At 38.7% G+C, this 19,378-nt stretch overlaps 1 protein-coding gene across 1 annotated transcript in view; it reads left to right on the top strand.

Moving 5' to 3' along the window:
• The window catches only part of mmp17a (matrix metallopeptidase 17a), a 119,803-nt gene that overhangs the window by 49,781 nt on the left and 50,644 nt on the right, over window positions 1-19,378 (top strand). The window lies entirely within an intron of this gene.

Below are 19,378 nucleotides of genomic sequence, written 5' to 3' on the forward strand. Positions count from 1 at the left end.
TGGAGAAATACCAAGGGCTCAGAGAAGAGCTCGAGAGGATGTGGAGGGTGAAGGTAACGGTGGTCCCCGTGGTAATCGGAGCACTAGGTGCGGTGACTCCCAAGCTAGGCGAGTGGCTCCAGCAGATCCCGGGAACAACATCGGAGATCTCTGTCCAGAAGAGCGCAGTCCTGGGAACAGCTAAGATACTGCGCAGGACCCTCAAGCTCCCAGGCCTCTGGTAGAGGACCCGAGCTTGAAGGATAAAACCGCCCGCATGGGCGTGCTGGGTGTTTTATATGTGTGTATGTGTGTGTGTGTGTGTATGTGTGTGTATATGTATGTGTGTGTGTGTGTACATGTATATGTATGTGTGTGTATATATGTGTGTGTGTGTGTATATATGTGTGTGTGTGTGTGTGTGTATATGTGTGTGTGTGTGTGTGTGTATATATATATATATATATATATAGGCAAATTTTATGACTTGACTACTTCATCATGTACACTGGGGTTCACACTGAAAGGGCTGTAGGACATTGTAGTCCATTTACCACCGCTGTCCACACTGCTTTGTGATGTAAACATTAATTGCGTCCTACAAGTAAGGATTGGGTTTGTTTTATATTTTTTTCAAATTTAACAAAAACTAAGAAATCTGCTGTATTTTTATAAGTTGCTGGTAGAAATGTTGCTTAGTCAGTGTACCTTTTGGAAGAAGGAATTTCACAGTAATGCTCTAGCTATAATTTTGTCTTGAATCTAGACTTTAATGATGGTTTTAATTTTTTATTATTTTACTTTATCATTTTATCATTTCATTTATTTCACAGATTTCTATAAATCACTTAATTCCATACTGCGGATGGATTGTTTTACGCGTTTCGGATCTAGCAGCAGGTTTATAGATGTGATTTATTTTGTTTGATACAGACATTAACAGCTGTGTTTCCTTCCCAGAAGGCACGTACTGAGGTTTTACAATTGTAAGAGAGGAATGCAGTTTCTTAACTCTTTTATTTATGCCACTTGCTGACATGCAGGCTAATTTATACATGAATAAAGTCCAATAGTGTACTATAGTACAGTAATAGTAGTATAGTCACCATTGTCAGGACAGGATGTGGACCCAAATGCAGGGCTCAGGAGACAAAACATAAACATGTAAACTAAAGGGCGGTTTTCTTTCAGTTCTTGCCAACAAAAAATACAAAACAAAGACGTCAGCAGAGCCTGGGCAAATAATGTAGAGGACATGAGGAGACTGAGACATTGGCTGTATCCCAATTCAGGCCCAGATAGCAAGGAGACATTGAACAGATGTTGATTTTCCATCTGAACCATCAGAATCGTCAGGATTGAAATGTCAACACAAAACCAATGTTGAAACAACATTGAAATACTGATGAAACCTGACACTGACATTGAAATAACATTGATTCACTGTTGTTCTGTCATCGTTGATTGTTGATCTATTTATAGTTGACAAGGTGACAACAATCACGTTGAAAAATCATCAATTTATGGTTGAGCGGGAAATTAAAGCTGCTACCACTTGGACTATTCCGCAGCACCCCTATCACATTGGTACGTCCCTCCAGGTAACCATTGTCTTGTACAGTAGAGCGGGACATTAGATTTACTCTCAGCGGAATTGACCGGAGAAGGCATCAGTTCATGCACTGCACTGGCCTGCACCACGATTAGTATAAGGTAAGAATGAATGACTTTTGTTCTATTCGTTATTTCCATGGTTGCATTTGAATAACAGTAAAAAAAAAAAACCCAAACTTGTTAATGTAAAGTTTCGGATAAAATGTGGGAGCCCGAAATTGTGTCTACTTTCATCTTACAATCCGGCAACAAATAAATTGCACTGCGAACAAAGTCTATCAACAAAGAAAACATTTTCGTTTCATACTTTTCCGTTATATTCCCTTACAAAGCTAGCTTTAACGCTTCGAGGGTTCCTTTGTTCTTGCCGTCGCCTCAGCGCTTGACCCAGACTTTCGCTCTGTAGTTGCTTTTTAGCATAGTACTACAAAAAAATTGTAAATCTGTGATATATGATTGATAAACGTAAAGGTAACTGTATAAATGTGTTCAATGACTTTGTTACTTTTAATGATTGGAGAGCACCCGCTTCGATTCGCACTCAATTCAAACTTTACGCTGCACGCTCACCTAACTTTACGCTGCACGCTCACCTAACTTGCGTTTGCACCTTTTGACCACACGTAAACTGCGTTTCATCAACTGAAAACTGAGATTTTTAAAGACGCCTGCCAGGGCGGATATTTTCGAAAACTCCATTTTAGCATTTACGTGTGGACGAGGAAGACGGAGAAAACGCAGCGTCAAAGGTGTGCGCCTATTTTGATGCCACACTGTGCGCCAAGTTTTTGTCTCGGTGCCATGAATTCCTACAATGGCAGACTTAGACAAAATACTGTTAATTTTATTATCTTCAGTGTTTAAATGCTTACATATACACACGCAGTTGTATGTTAAAAAAAAAAAGAGTTTGTTTTATCGGGTTTGCTTGTAATTGTTGCCTATATACATTTTAAGCTATTATTTATTATTTAGTTCAATCAATAGATCAAGTTTTGTAGTGACTATGAAATATATTGTAAATATCTGTTTCCTGTTTATCCTAGACAGGGCAAAAAAGGACTCCAAATTTAAAAAAAAGATAAAAATGAAAGACTGGTGCATTGTGCAGTTCAGCACTGGTGGTACAGAAATAGTCCCTAGATCATGGATAAATGGAGAGAAATTGTCATGGCCTCCATATCCTCCGTGAGACACATTCAGGATCCACGACGCAGTAAAGAGGAGAGTTCATCCTGGTGCAACATGGCTCACCTATGCACCAGTCCGACTTCTAATAAGCCATGGTGGGTATCATCTGGATTGGTGTTGTATAAATGTAACAATAACAAGTTTTTCGTGTCCTAATTTATGTCTGGCCATACATTGTGTTTGTACTTCCAGACACATTTCACGAAGCAGAACGCAGTCTTCAGAAATATCTAAGTGAACACTGTGATATGTCTGACCTTCAGTCCGAAGCTGAAACTCAGACCAGTCATAAAAGAAAGCACAAGTAAAACTTTTTTTATTTCACAAACATATCTTTGATTGCTAAGAATTTATGATCTTGTCTTTTATACATATCTGTGGTGCTTGCATACTGCAATATCACCACATAATATAGTCCAAAAAGTGGAAGCTTGTAAACTTTTTATAGATGCAAAGCCGTGTACACTTGTGCACTTCAAAAATTCCTTGTATACTGTACCTGCACATTTGTAATTACTTATGACCGTTTTCAACTTTTTTTCTTTAGACCAAATCCCCTGTACACATATAGTGACTCAGAGGATGAGCAGCCCACAAAAAGACGGTTTCCCCAGGCCCCTCGAGTGACAATACCAGGTAATAAAATACTGTCTGGTGTCTTTGTACATATCTGTGTGTGACACAAGGAAACTTTTGACAAGTTGTCTGTATTCTTAAATACTTAAAAAAAATTATCTTTTTCTGTCAGACCTGACGAGAGCTGTTAACGAACTCTGTGAGGAGGTCAGAGCCATCCGCAATACCGGCTGTAATGAATCGGTAGATGCTGGGGTACTGCCTCTGGATTTGCCCTTGCACAACATTGAGGAGCTAAACAATGCAGAGCCAGCTCTTCAATCACAAGAGGCAAATAAGGCAATGGTAAGTATATAAAGGTTATGTACACTTTGTAACTATAAAGTGTAATAGCTGTCAGATGTGATTTAAATACATAACAACGGCCTGTTGATTAAACACACAAGCACTTGCATACACATTAAAGACATGAGACAAGCTAATTCCATCTCTTAAAATGTGTCTATATGTGAGACGCTTTGCCTTGATTGGAGGGACCACACTGGAGGTGCGAGTCCGCCGTGTAATGGCTTATGCCATTACAAACGAGCTGGCCTCGGTACTAAACTGGGCAGGGAAAAAAACCAAGGACCAGACAAAGCAAAAAAGGGCATTTAAAGATACAGCGCTCTGCAAATGCATATTTGGTAAGTTTTACCGTTTTTTTGCTATATTACTTTGTCCTTCTTAATAACAAGACTTTCATGTCCGGTTAATCTGGAGATGGAGTCTTTGGTCTTTGGCTTGTTTAGTCCTCAGGTTGTAGTTTGTACAGCCCGAGGACCCCATGTTTATTTTGTTTTAAAGACAGTTAACAAGAGCTTATTCATGTGCTCTAATTCACTTTTTTTGTTTGTGTGTGTGTGTGTGTGTGTGTGTGTGTATTTTTGTCCTAGATGGCCTGACGCAGCAGTTAGGGGCAAACTCTATGTCCGAGTTTGTCTTTGCACAAGCAGTGCAGAAATGGCTCCGATACGCCCCAGATCGTTTGGGTGGTGCAGGACGCACATCATGCATCCCCATCCCAGAGTAAAAAATTACAAACTTCTGTGAAACATATAAATGTAAATAGGAAACTGTCTTTTAATAAAGTATTTAGCAAACGAAACATGCCTATTGACCTTTTTTTGTTTAGTTTTTTCTCTGTTACATCACATGCAATGCTTTCTTATTTTAGGATATTAATATTGACATGATACATTGTGAGACATTTGGGGGTTTTTTTTAAAAGGGTGTCCAATTTGAGGAATAAGTACAATTATGTGTTTAGGTGGTTTAAGTATTGATAGAAACATGCAGTAGTTTAGTATTGGTTAAAATACCTATAAAGAGAGGTAGATTTCCAGTCATGATTTAACTGTTGTTTTAATAAAAAGCAACTGTGCGAAAGAGGTGGAAAATCAACACCATAGCTCAACAGTGTTTCAATATCAGAATCTGACATTGTTTCAATGTCAACAGTATTGGAAAATATAACGTTGAATCAATGTCAGGTTTCAACATTGATTCAACATCAAAACCTGACGTTGTTTCAACGTTAAAAAAGGGTGCAAGAGTGACGTTAGGTCAACGTCACACTTCAACGTTGATTCAATGACATCACCTGATATTGACTCAACATTGTTTCAATGTTTCCTTGCTATCTGGGGGGTCTGCAGCCTTAAAGGCCGCATCTTAAGGCCGATTACGTCACAGCGACGCGACGAAGGCTGTCCCAATTCGAAGGCTGCTCGAAATGCAGCCCTCAAATGCGTCCTTCATTTCCCTGAATTTTAAGGACGTGGCGGTGTAGACTTCGTGGCCCAACATATCCCAGAATGCATAGCGTGGTGGTGGGTGTGGATAATTTTGCCGGAAAAAAACGGCGGATGAGGGGCGCCCGAAGAGTAAACTTTAAGTAAGTACTGAATATTATGTCACTTTTTTATGTGCAAATGTTTAATAACGAAGAACATTAAAACATTACTGTTGGCCACATGTCGGCAAAGTTATGTGACATTAGTGACGTTTGTACTAACTTGGTTTTAAAGCCTTTACTTTAAAATATACGGCGTTCAATAGCTGAGCTTAATCTTACAGAGAATGATCAAAGCTCATGTAGAAACAAACAAATGAACAAAAGATTTTCTCCTTCATTTCTGTCAAACAAAGCTGTATGAAACGTTTCCAGCTGTTCCAGTATCATGGTTGCTAGGCAACCTGGGCAGCGCAACGGAGGCTAGACCGTCCCATTTCATAAGCCTCGCACTTCCGGCCTTAGCGGTCTTTAAGTACGCGGCCCTTGAGGATCGTTGAGGCTGCGTACTTTAAGGCTGCAGACCCTGAATTGGGATACAGCCATTTTATACAAACACAAGATAACGAGAGGATGGGTAACAGGAGGAAACACAGCTGGGGATAATTATTGAGAACGAGGCAGGGGAAGAAGAACTAAAGTTGAAAGACTAACAAAATAAAACAGGAAGTAAAAGAACACAGGAACAGAAACGCACTCTTGACACAGAGAAGACAGGAGGGCAGGATTAATAAAACACAAGGACCCAAAAATACAGTCTACAAAAAAGGTACAAACTCAAACACACAATCAAAAAACATCATTAGAAGAACATACGGAAATCATAAGAACACTCTTAACTAAGAGGTTTCTTCCTGTTAAAAAGAAGTTTTTCTTCCCCACTGTCACCAAGTGTGTGCTCATAGGGAGTCGACTCATTTTTAGGGTTTTTTCTAATATTGGAAGGTCTTTCCTAGAAGTCTTACGAAATCAAGCGCTTTGAGGCGACTGACTGGCAATTGGTGCTATTTAAACAAAACTGAATTAAATTGAAATTCATTGAATTTTCTAATGCTAGCCAGAGCTCAGCTTCCCATCTTTGTTTGAAATGTGGACTAATGTGGTATTGTGAGCATCTCTAAATGTCCCTGTTCTGTAGCCATAGAAAACTAACCACCTGTTAAACTCACAAAATGACTGTGCATTGTTTACAACATAGAACAATACACAGTATTATAATATGCGAACAACTTCCAGTTAGCTCTGATTTTCTGCTTTTACTAGCATTTTTAACTTTATAAATCTTTTTTATGCACAGATTGGAAATAATTATCACTACAGAGCTCCAAATATTTTTTAAATATTCATTCATTTGAATTTATTAATCAAAAATGATAAAAATGTTTACAGCTGCTCATTTAAATACCCTGTTTTGTTTCCACGGGCAGGTTGCCATGTGGTGCTTTGGTTCGTCAGTGTTCTAAAACATGCTTGACCTTGTTAGTAATTATTCCTTCGTCCTTGGCCTCTGTTGCGTCTATCATGTGTGGGTTCAGGCAATGTGTCTTTTTCAGCTCCAGTCCTTTCAAAATAAAGCATGTGCATATTAAATTTCACATGGAAAGTGAAGAAATCTCCTTAAGATAATAAATCATGCTAAATGCCTCAGTTTGCCACTAATTGAAGTTGCTTAACTTTTGCTTAAAAATTAAATTCTTTCCAAAACAATTCTTCATTGAGCCAATTTTTTTTTTAACCTGAGAGTGATAATATGATCATTTATGGGAATATGAGCAACTTTCTACTTACAGTGAGTGAGGACCAGTGAACAAGCGTTTATATTTACACCACACAAAGAGTTCATCAACTTTGGCTTGTAAGAAGGTCGAGCCAGTGATCAACAGACGGAGCCCCTTTGGGTTTAAAATGATGTGGTCTGGCTCCTTAGCGCTGGTCTAGTTCCTCGTTCTGTGCCAAATATATCTGGCTCTCCAAGGAAGTCCTGTTTGTGAGAACTGAGAAAACAGATGAGCAAAATGCATCACAGGAAACGGATGATGTCAAGGTTCGAGTTAATTCTCACTTTTTGCTACCAGGCAATCTAGCAGCAATGTTTTTGTTTGCTATCAAATGTGTTTCTAAGGCTGTGCAACTATCCTTCTACCTCACCTGCAATATCTCTCTGCTTCTATTTATTATATCCTGCTTCTTTCACCTCCTCTGTTTGCACAAGGACTAAATATTTCATTTCTAAAGGAAATACTGTTTGCTCAAAGTGTCTGCCACTAGTTGTGGATTTTTTTGAGCTCCTTAGTCTAACACACATGCTGTCATTGCCTGGCAGTTATATCATCCAAATGTAATGCTTTAAGTAAATGATTTCAGTATAAACCTGAGAAATAAAACGGAAAGCTGCCTCAACTGCTTTGGAGAGTGATAGCATCACCGTTGCTATGGCATACACTGCCGGGGCGTCGTTGAAAGAAATGGTTTAGAGAAATGTGCTTGGCTTAAAGCTTTCGATTGTTGTGCCACAAAAGGGGCAGGATTTTCTTTATAGACTTTTAGTGTAATAAGAGATATGTTTGACGACTGCCTTTCATATGCAGAACTGTGGGTATTTGTTTGGTAATCCACATATTTTTTGTGCTCAGCTTTGAACTATCACCATTATCAAATTGGTATATGAAATTTTGAATTTCAACATTGATCCATCAATTTTCTTTTGCTTATCCAACTCAGGGTAAAGAGGTGCTGCAGCCCACCCCAGCTGTCACAGGGAGAGAGGCAGGCTCTGGACAGCACACCAGTGTGCCGCAGAGCTACCTCACTGCACTGTTTTTCTTGGTTGTTTTGGTTTGGTTTTGTACCTTGTATTAAAGTTTACAATTAACCATTTATGTGTAAATGCCTATAAATTTACATTTAAATATGGATAATGTACTAGCAGAAAACTGCCAGCACATTTTGTTTTGTTTTTTTTAGGTATTTATTTTTTATTTTCTTGTTTGTTTGTCTGTTTGGTTGTTTTGTTTTTTTACACCTTCTGATCTTTATCTTGTAAATTAGGGGGCCGTGTCCTCGGTCTCCTAATCAGATTAACCTAGCGGTGCATCACTGTTTAAAAACACCATGACTTTTGTACAGTCAAAATGCTGACCTTGAAGAACTGACCTTAAACTAAAAAAAAGAAAAGAAACAGGAAAAAAGGTTAACCGTTGGCCTCGACCATCTTTTATGTACAGTCTATCTATGGTGGCGTGGTGGTCAGAAATCGTCTGAAGTCTGTTGACTCAGGGTTTTGTATTTATTAATATTATCCTATGTTCTTGTTTATTCTGGTTATGTATTCTGTTAAGATTTGCTAGTTGTTAGGTTTTGGCCCTGCGGTTCAGTCAGTCTCTGTGTTTCCTCCGTACGTTTCTCCCTGCTTATCATACCCGGTGTTTGCTTGCTCTCCATCTCCTTCAGGTTTGTTAGTTTGGTTCTTAGTTTTTCCAGTTTAGGCTCTTTCTTAGTTCTATTTTTGCCACCTTCGTTTTTTGTTTATATTTCTGTTATCATAAATAAAGATCACTCACATCTAAGTCAGTGCCTTCATCTTGGGTCCTTCATTCATAACTCCACACGGCTTGCCCCGCAAACCGTGACAGAAATGACCTAATACTGTATAAAATCACAAAAGGATTTACAAAAGAAGGACAATGTGGCAGTAGTAGGTAACATACTAGATGCTGAAAGGATTGAGAAGTGTGATGATTTGCTGGGAACTAAGGACTCTTTAGTGCTAAGATGGATTTCTGAACTACCTTAGTTTAGTAAAGCTATCTAAACGTAAGAAGACTGCAGTTTTCTACTAAAACTTTACAGTTAAGCATTTTCTTCAAGCGCTTCATAGAATCTTTTAGCGGAGAGGAAAATAAAAGTCTTCCTGTGTCCCCGAGGCATTAAAGAAAAATGTAAACTCTAAAGTGGCCCCCGCTACTTCACTGAACGTTGAGAGACAGTGAGGTTGTGGGGTTAAGCGTCTCCCGATGACTCATTTCTTGTCAATAAGCTGTTCATCAGGGGAAAACAGGGAGGTTTTGTCAGATGGAGCAGCTCAGAAGCAGAAGGATGAAGCAGCCTGAGCTTTATATAGAGGCTAAGGGGATGGATATTGACCTTTAGTGGAATCAAGAAGTGGATTCTTCCCATTTGACAGGACGTATTCTATGGTGTTGGAATGACTTTAATCTGTTACAGGAGGATGGGGGAATTTATCTGAGATAAATACAGAATGCCTCTGTCTTTTTGTCTCAGTGTCCACTTTCTATAGTTTTGTGTCTGTGGGGAAAATCCTTCTTATTTTCCTCAGAACATGCCACTCTATACGAAGCATTGCCCAAACAGGCAAAGAATAAAAGTGAAAATCGGGGGAAAAAAAGATATAGAAGTATAAAAATAGAGCAAAGCAATAGAGGGACACATGATACTGAACAAGAAATGACTTTTACATTTACATTGTGTTTCTTTTTTACTCCTGATAGGATTACCGTAACCAGGGTTCAGAACAGAGCAAACCAATTTTATTGCAAAGATAAGGAGGTGTGAAAGAGAACAAACATAAGCTCAGAGGATTTAATATTTACTTTAGTACTTAATGATAATTTGTCTCTAAGAGAGCCTGAGAAGCACAGAAATGTGTGAATGCCTAAATGATTCAATTACAGCGGCACAAAAGTGACATCGCTGTATAATATAAACAAGTGTGGATTCAGTAAAACTACAGTAGAGTGCTTTGGAGCCATGTCAAATACTGCAGAGTGGTGTTATACACCCCAGTGACTGACTTGCTGCTTTGCATTTTGTGGGATGTTTACATGGGTGAGAAGTGGCATTATGTGTAATGCAACAGTGATTAACAGTTTTAGACCTTCCACTATAAAGCAAACGAAGATCTCCTCACAGCGCCCTGTGACAGCATGCGCAATATGTAGTATAGTTCCCATCTCACATTGTGCTATTTTAATACTTTTTGAAGCCAGCAAAGGTCAAACAATCCAGTATTTCACAATGACCAGAGAATTCGTTTTTTTATTTCTTACTCTGTGGTGATAATCATCTTGTGACCTTTCATTTTTATCTTGCAACCAGACTTTAATCTTGCAATCCAAGGTACTTTGAGTCCTAAATTTGAAAGGAAAAAAGGACTATAGCACTACATTGCTGACATGCACACATTTCTTTTTGTTTTCAGTCTTTTGCTGGGTGTAAGATACAAAACACTTAAATGGCCTTTATTGCAGTCTCTTGGAGGCTTTGACGTGAGTTAGAAGCGTGGCTTTAGCTCATGAACGTGTAAGTTTTTAATTAGTTTTAATAAAGTTTGTAACAATTTACACTGTAAAAAGTGACTACCAGATTTACAGTCAAGTCCATAGGTTTTTACATAATGATACATGTCTTTTCTTTTCTTTCAAAGTGTTGCACAAAGGTATTGGGAATTGCAGCTCCTCTTACACACGGCATCGCTGTTTTTTTCTCTTGTTATTCCATGAGAAATTAAGCTGATGTAAGATCTGTTGATTTCAAGTGCTGAAATGGCATTTGGTATCTTTTCACATGAATTCCCAACATGAGAATTGTGCAGATGCCAGTGAAGGAGGCTTTTAAGCTGAAAAACCAAACCTGTCAAAGAGACAGCCAAAATGTTAGGGGTGAACAAATCTTAAAAAGAAGGAATGACAGTGACCAGCTCAGCAACACTAAAAGGCTTGAAAGGCCACAGAAAAACCATTCACAACATCTTAACAAGTCAACAAAAAAACTTCAGGAGGTGGGCTTACCAAAGAGCACAATAAAAGAGATGCTGTGAATGAGGTTTAACAACATGGTGCAAATGACAGGTTACACTCAAGAGCAAGATTAGATTAGACGTTGCCAAAAAACGTCTACAAGAGGCCAAATGTATCGGGACAAAGAAACGAGGTTTTCTTTGAGAAGCAGTCACCTGATTTCAACCCAGCAGAGCGTGCTTTTCAGTTACTAAATTCAAAGCTGGAGCCAAGAGACCCGCAAACAAGCAGCAGCTGAAGGTGACTGTGGTAAAAGAGTTGTCAGAGCATCTCAAGAAGGGAAACGGCTTTCGGTGATGCCATGGGTTCATGAGTTTGACTGCAAAGGATCATCCGAGCATTAAAAACAGAGTTAATTTTATTGACCTAAAATCTGTGTCATAGTTTTCATCAACAACCATTTTATTTCTGAAAAAATACTAAGCTAACAAAAGATAATAAATAAATAAAAACTCCTGCACGAGGACAAAAACTGTGCTGAAATGTATTGACACTAAATAAAATATTTTGCAGCTACACGAGCCAATGCAAAGTAATTAAGTTGTTTAGAAAGGCAGGACAAGTTTGGAAGTGATCCAATATCAAGTAATATCCTTGTGCAGTAAGGTTAGAGGCACACATTAGCTCTGGCTGCGGGGAAAGAGTGCGACTTTCCTGTTTCTCATGAAAACGTGCCAAAACATCAACCTTAGGTTCAGTCTACTATAATCTTATGTAGTCAGCTAAAACAAAAAGAATTTAGACGTCTAAGTAATAATTAAAACTACATGAAATTTTAGCCAAACACTAAAATTAAAAAAAAAATGCTGTCAAAGTTAATACTGCTTGAAAACAGTCCTAATGTTTAACGTTGTTTGTCAGTCCAGTTATTTTTGAGCCTCTGGAAATGAAAAACCATGAATGAAAGTGGCTCTAAGTCCTAAACAGTGACAGACAATCCTAACAGTACTTTGGTGTTATTATTTTTGATTTACCTTTAACCGTGGCAGTCTACAGGCAAAATTATGAACCTAAGTGCATCACGTTGAGGCAGTGATTTTGGAATACTAAGATTACTTCACTGGTTAGATGTTGGTTTTCATTTTTGGGGATGCGAATATTTGTTAATTGTGGAAAAATATACAGTCTCAGCTTGGCTGCCTGCCTACCTATCCCACATTGATCATCACCCTTCAGTTCACCCCACTGAATGAACGCAGCTCTGTTGTTACTTGATTGAGTGAACTAAAATCTTGCTCTCCAACCCCCCGGGCACACCTGCCTCTCTCTCTGTCTCTGTGTTCTTGTTCCACTGTCTAACACTGTATCTCCCACTGATGCAGTTACAGCTGAAATAACAGCACAGCCCTCAGCTTTAACTTCTGTGCGTGGTGATTTTGTCAGACAACTTTGCAGTTATAAAATCCTTGAATGTTCACTGTTGATTACTACAGATAAAAATTGTATTTGTGACAGCCGGTCACATTCAAAAAAAAAAAAAAGAAGAAGAAGCATCTCAAAATCACAGTTCCTCCACAGTTTGATAAATCAAGGCTGGTTTTATTTTTATCATGTGTGCCTTGTTTTCATGGAAGATTGGAAGAAGCATTATCCCAAAGTACAACAGCAATAATATTAAAAATGCAGTCAGCCACATCCTGGAGTGGGATAAATGAGAAACTCCATGCAGGATGGCCCTGACGTTACCTGTTAGGGCTTTTGCCATTTTCACAGCATGCCTCCTGCACGCTCACCGAAGTGTAATGTACTGTACTAAACCTACAGACTCGGGCCCCGCAGTCTGCTAGGAGAGCTGTGAAAAGCATGATTAAAAGTGCACCGTCGTAGTGAAACAGTGAACCGTTTGTTTATAGATGAGACATATAATTATGTTACATAATCACTATCATTATCAGTGAACACATTGGGGGGGCGGGGGGGTTTAACAGAAGTTAGTTTTTTCCCTTAATTTGCTGCTCTCACTAATCAGTTTGAACTCTGTGTATCATCGCTGGCTTCTTGATCTGGCACATAAATAACAAAACATAGTGTTTTCATTTTGTGTAAATGGGAAAATTGGGAAGGTCTACTGTGCAGGCGGAATTGGTAAATCGCATTATGAAAAGGATTGACGATGACACAAGGTGATGCACTTACCTATCTGTTTCTGTTTGCAAGCTTTTCTGTTTAATAGGTTGAGTCTGTGCTGTTGTGCATTTATTCTTTCATCTCTACTGTGTTGTTGCAGAAGTTCCTCCGTACTGCTTCATTTCTAGATTAAAACAACTCTGGGGGATCAAAGACTCTCATTAGGAGGCAGATACAAATCCCACAAAAATGGCTATATGTCAGGAAGCCACACATTCGAAACAAATTGCACAACGAGTCCAGAAGGATTTTCCAAGTTACTCAATGTGCACTGCCCTTTCCTGCAAGTAAATCACATTTTTTTTAAGTAACAGCCCTTGAGTGCTCTTAACATAAAGTAATCTAAACGCAGCGATTTCCACATATTGTGAATATCACCGTGAATGTATGCTTCCCCTGAGCACACGAAGTATTTCCTGCCATTTGTTTTCTTTAAACCGTGCAACATTACATTCACCTCTACCTCATCTGTCTCCCACACCCATGCTGCTTTGGTCCAACATCTAATCTTTATTTTGCTCATCTTGACCTGGGAGCGATAAGGACAAGCTGACAAGATCAGCTTCATGTTACTGTCTGTTAACTCGCTGTAATCTCGCTAACTTGCTGCTGTGTTCTCATCAGTGTGCCCTTTTTTTCCCACTCTGTTGCTCTTCTATCCCATGCGCCTCTGTTTTGTAGGAAACTGATTTAAATCATGTTCACTGGCTGACCTCATGTCAAGATATGCAGGGGCGACGCTGAGTCGGTGTTAGAAGGGGAGACGGGGAGAGAGCATGAGGGAAGGAGGTGAACGTTAAATAGACTGAGGGCTAAGGTGCAACCAGAAGCATAGACTGTCCTGAAGCTCTTAGCATATTTGAGTACTATGGCACAGTCCTCCAACAATATAAAAGACACAAAAACATACTAACAGGCAGAAGGCGAGATCACTATACCATAGAAAAGTGACTCACTCAGTGTGTATAATCAAACCAACAAACCAGTAATGAATTAATACGTAACAGGGATTTAATTATATGAACATGTGTGCATGAGTCACCCCTCTTTTCTTTACATTTTGCACAAAACATGGGAAATAGATGCAGTAATTTATTGAAACCATAAAACTTAAATCCTTTTTGTGCCAATTCCTTACCATTGTTGCCTTTTAAAGGGCCTGTCTGCTCAGTTTTGTAAGCAGAAGCAGTTGTGTTCAGCTTCAGTTCACACTGTTGAATTAGAAACCTGATTTAAAGCAATGGAAAAAGCAATGAAAGGGTCACAGGAATTTATACAACTGATTTGGTAAAAGCATAATAAAAAATATTGCTGTAGCTCTTACTAACAGTTTGCATTCTGTATGACTTCACTGGCTTCCTGATCTGGCACACAAATAACAAAACATAGCATGTTCATGTAAATGGGAAAATTGGGAAGACCTACTGTGCAAGAGGAATTGGTAGATTGTATTATGAAAAAGACTGACGATGATACAAGAAAAAAAAGATATTTTTTGTGTTTGCTGGATGATGTGTTTAAAAGATTGAGTCTGTGTGCAGTTATGTATTTATTCTTTTATCTCTTCTGCGTTGTTGCAGAAGTTCCTCTGTACTGCTTCGTTTCTAGATTAAAACAACTGGGAGATCAAAGGGTCTCATTAGGAAGCAGCTACAAATCCCACAAAAAGTGGCTATATGTCTCCATAATAAGCTCCTCCTTTGGCCATTTTTATCTAAAATCTGGTATATTATAACTGTAAAACCATATAACTGTAAATGTGCCTTTTTAATGCCAATTCGTTGCCACTGTTGGCTTTTAAAGTTCCCACTTTGTTCATTTTTATAAGCAAAAGCTATTGTGTTCAATTTGACTTCTCATTGTTGAATAGGAAACATGTTTTAATGGTGGAAAAAGCAGTCAAATGGTCACAGGAACTCATAAAACCAATCTGGCTAAAAACTTTAAAAGCTTTTTCTTTTTTGGATGCAACTCACACATGCAGTTGGTATTAAAACACACATCGGGAGATGCGGTGCTTACCTGACCTGCTCTCCTACCTCGTTCTGAAAGAACATCCATTTTTAGGACGGTCAGATAGAATAAGACTAATAGGTAACACAGGATGCCCTTTATGTGTGTGTGTGCACATCTCTGTTTTAGTGCCTTTGCTTTTGGTCAATTTTATTCATGCGGCTCATGCATGACTCATGCATGACTCGCATTTACACACTCCCTGTCTCTCTTGTGGTGTGTGAAATCATAGTCAGTGGTTTGGTTTGATGTTTACAAGGCTGTACAACAGAAAGTTCCCTAGAGCATTAGCAGATCTTAAGACTTAAGACGTCCTTTTCATCAGTGGTCTCCTTTGTGTCGCTATCTTTCTCCAGTTTACCATTTACATTTCTTTTTCCAGTCTTGTCTTCATTTTTTCCTACTGTGCTTTTCTATTAAGTGTTTTTGCTTTGTTAAGTTCAAACTTTATTTGACCTTCACACAGTTCTGGTCTTATATGTGGAAACATGCATTCAGAGTAACCTTTGTGAACAGTTGGTAAGCAGCCCTGACAGTGAGATGGATGATGGATTTGGGGGTTCTTGACAGGATAGGACAATGATATTGCTCTGTGCTCAAACACACACACAAAAAATGAAGTACAACTTTGTAATAAACAGGTTCCCTGCCAAATAATACCAGGATATTCAAGTTTGGGTTTTTTCTTCCTCTTTCATTTTCAGAATTTCATCCTCTTCATTCAAAACCTCCACACACTTATTCGCCTTTGTTGTTAAGTACAGGTCACACTGGTTTCTACTTGCTATTCGAGACTGGCAATGGATGTTTGTGGGCAGGAATGTTGGACAAAAAATTATTTCCATAGGTAGTTGGCAGTAGATTTTTTTTTAATTAACAAAGGGTTTATAAATTGCAGCTAAAGCCTATTATAGATATATAGTCTAAATGCACAATTAGGGAACATTTAGGTTACCAAGCCTTTAAAAATTCATATGAATGAAACAGAGTCCAGGGGCATATTCAGAAGGGGGGCATAGGGTGCCCCCAGCCCTTGGCTCTGTCGACGTGGTGTAAGCATGTAGCTGAGTTTGCTTGCAAAGCTGCAGAGTCATGGAAATGGCTGTAATCATGTTTTCTCTGTGAGGCACCAAAGCTAAAATCCATTCACAGTATTATTAGTAGTATTACTTACTTTTATGCTCATGCTAGTCTGATGTAGGGTTAAAAACTTCCTGAATTGGTAATAGTTGAGGGATTGGAGGGTTTGTTATATTAAATGATCTTAAAGGTTAGAACTGAGATGGACACAAATTGAAAATACATGTTTCTGTTACTGTTGCTGGAAATGCAATACAGCAGTACACGGGCAGTTATCTTTCTGTGTGTTTCAAGTACATTTGTACTATCTCCATCTCTCGTGTTGCCCTTAAATAAATCAAACAACCTTAAAACCAGTTCTTTACTTGTTCCTCAACTTGTTCTTTCTTCTTCTCATACAACAGAGACAAGAAATTTCTGAAATCTAAACTTTCATGCCACCCGCAGTGGAGAAACTGTGAGACTACAAAAACCGGATTGTTGAGACAAAGAGCCCAATAAAATGGCAGCAGGCTTGGCAGAATGTGTTTTATGCTTTTTGTGCGTGTGTGTTTCTCATTTGAGACCAAGAATATGGGGATGCAGACATTGTTTTGTGCCGTTGCTTCTTTATATTTGCATTTTTTAATAATGCACGATTAAAGAACTGCAGAGTCTCCTCCATCTGCATGAGCCCCTCGTGCTACAGTCAATCACAGATTTAGAGCGAATAAACTCATGTGGCTGGTCTCATTCCTTTCATCATATATAACATTTTCTTTCCCAGCAAGGTTTCTCTCTTCTAGTGTGTTCTAGTGTAATCAAATGTGGCTTTTGGTGTCATTTATTTGCCTACGTACCTTCACATTAGCATTAGTGAGTTTTTGGCTGCCACAATGTGTAATGTGTAATACTTCCAAATACATTCCATATATGAACTGAAAGGCAGAAACTGCATTTCAGGAGTCTTTTGTAAACATTATAAAAAATCTAATTATGCTCACCCAAATTGTCATTTTTTTTTTCCTGGTGTTGTTTTATTTGATTTGATTTCTGCTCAATTTCCTCTTCAGTGGGTCCATAAACGCTCTAATGCATTTCTGTGATTACTTAATGCACACTGAACTGCTTAAGTGTGAAATGTGCGGCACATATTGCCTTGGCCTTTAACTGCAAAGTTAACACTTTTGATTGATGCTCTTTCAGCGAAAGTATAGCCAAAAGGTCCACTAATGCATACAAGGCCAAGTACTTCTGCCGCCATGTTTTTTTTCTCACACAAAACATTTACAGTGAGTGCCTCTACGTAGCAGCTGTAGGGTGATGCAGTGAAGTCATTCTTTTACTAGATTTACTAGGATTAAGTATTAGTAAGGTGGACCTCGAGCAAGTTCCTGAATCTATAGTAGCTGCAGAGGTGTTATTATATACCTGACCTTGTGCTCTAGCTGGCGAGACTCACACTGACTGAAACGTAACAACAATACAGTCTTATATCATTATTTTCCTGCCAGAACATTGAGTACGCTGACATTTTCTTCAGTCACTGAAAGGTGGGCCAGGTTGCTTTTGAACTTTAAAGTGCTTATCTAGAACCTCCTGCTCAGCAATACCTGCCCCAGAATCTCAATTCCTTTCACCCAGGTGACACACATATTATGTGTCAACTGTATCAAGCCAAAGCTCATATGCCATTCAGTATTCTGAATCAGCTCTTTTTTTATGTTAATTTTTGCCTCTCATCTTTCTAACCTTTGTACCACAGCAAAAGTGAACATTATGTCTCAATAGCAGATCTGCCCTCCAATATCCTTTTATATCCAGTTGCAGCCACCTGCCGTGAACACGGGTATTAAAAGCAACAAAATCGAACACAGTTGCTTCAGTTTTATTGGTAATGAAAAGAGGGCTGTCTGCCCGACATTTGCCAGGACATAAAAATATAAGGTAGCATTTATACGTAACCTTAAATTATAATGTCCACATAAGGGTAGGGTCTAAATATGGGAAGCATTCAGATATTGTAAGCAAACACATGAACAGCTTGTTTCCTCTAATATAGAAAAAAAGGCTTTTATGAAACCCAAGCCCTTGACGACCCCGCCTCAATGTGGGTGGGGTCGTCATATAACATTGACAGAAACACAACACAATAATGGCGATGGTATACCTGCTGCTAAACCAATGGTAAACGTCTACATCTCATCATTGGACCACAGCGTTGCCTCAATGCCAGGTTTCAAAAATGGCAGGTTTGATTCCTGTGAAGGAGTTGCTCTCAAGACCTATTGGCTAACGTCATTCCCTGACCAATCAGTGAATTGCAGTCTAATGAGGGGACAATTTCAGCCAATTTCCCATATATAACTATAGAAAACTCTAAAAACCAAGTCAAGTCAAAACCTTCCTTTCCGAGTGGAAATACTGGTGGAAATAAGAGATTGTAGAATCAGCGGAAACACCCTTCAACATTATTATGAGTATTAATGTTGCATGGTTTGTCCATCACAGGGACAAGTTTTTGGAATGGCACAAATATGACAGCCAGCTGATCCGAGCAGAGTCAGGCAAACCATTTTATATATTACATGTCTAAAAATATACATCTGAATATCAGATTTTTACATCACCAAATATCAGTCAAATGGGTCTTAAAAATCCTGTTTTTATGTTTTACCTTGTCTTGCTATAGCTCCTTGTTGCTCCTTTCTGATGAGTAGTGATCTAACCATTAAAACCGTTAAAAAACAGATTTGTCAGACCAGCCATCAGTTCACGGAAATTGAGGGTTTGAGCTGAAATGGATACCTGAGTGTGACGCACTGAGAGAAAAAGGAAGAGGATGGATTTAGCTGCAATTTAAACTCATGATACACAAGATCAAAAAATAACCTTCGGAAAGTTTTCATAATAAAATTGACAGAGCATATCTGAATTAATCGTGGTACAGGACTCTTGCAGTGCATGTTTCGACCTGTCATAAAAGCATTTATATTTTTAAAAATGATTGCATATAAATAAGAAACATCCAAGATCCTAATATTGTGCATACTGGCTCATTGTCAGCGAACAGCTGTTAATGATATTTGTTTTATTACAAAACAATGAGGCGGGGCGGGGATTCCCCACATTGTCGTCTACTGTTGTTTCCACCAAATACAGGGAAATT

The sequence above is a fragment of the Diplotaxodon limnothrissa genome, linkage group LG7 (genome assembly GCF_057381915.1).
Source record: "Diplotaxodon limnothrissa isolate DT_005_m linkage group LG7, D_limnothrissa_male_GT1.1, whole genome shotgun sequence".
In the NCBI taxonomy this organism is placed as follows: Eukaryota; Metazoa; Chordata; class Actinopteri; order Cichliformes; family Cichlidae; genus Diplotaxodon; species Diplotaxodon limnothrissa.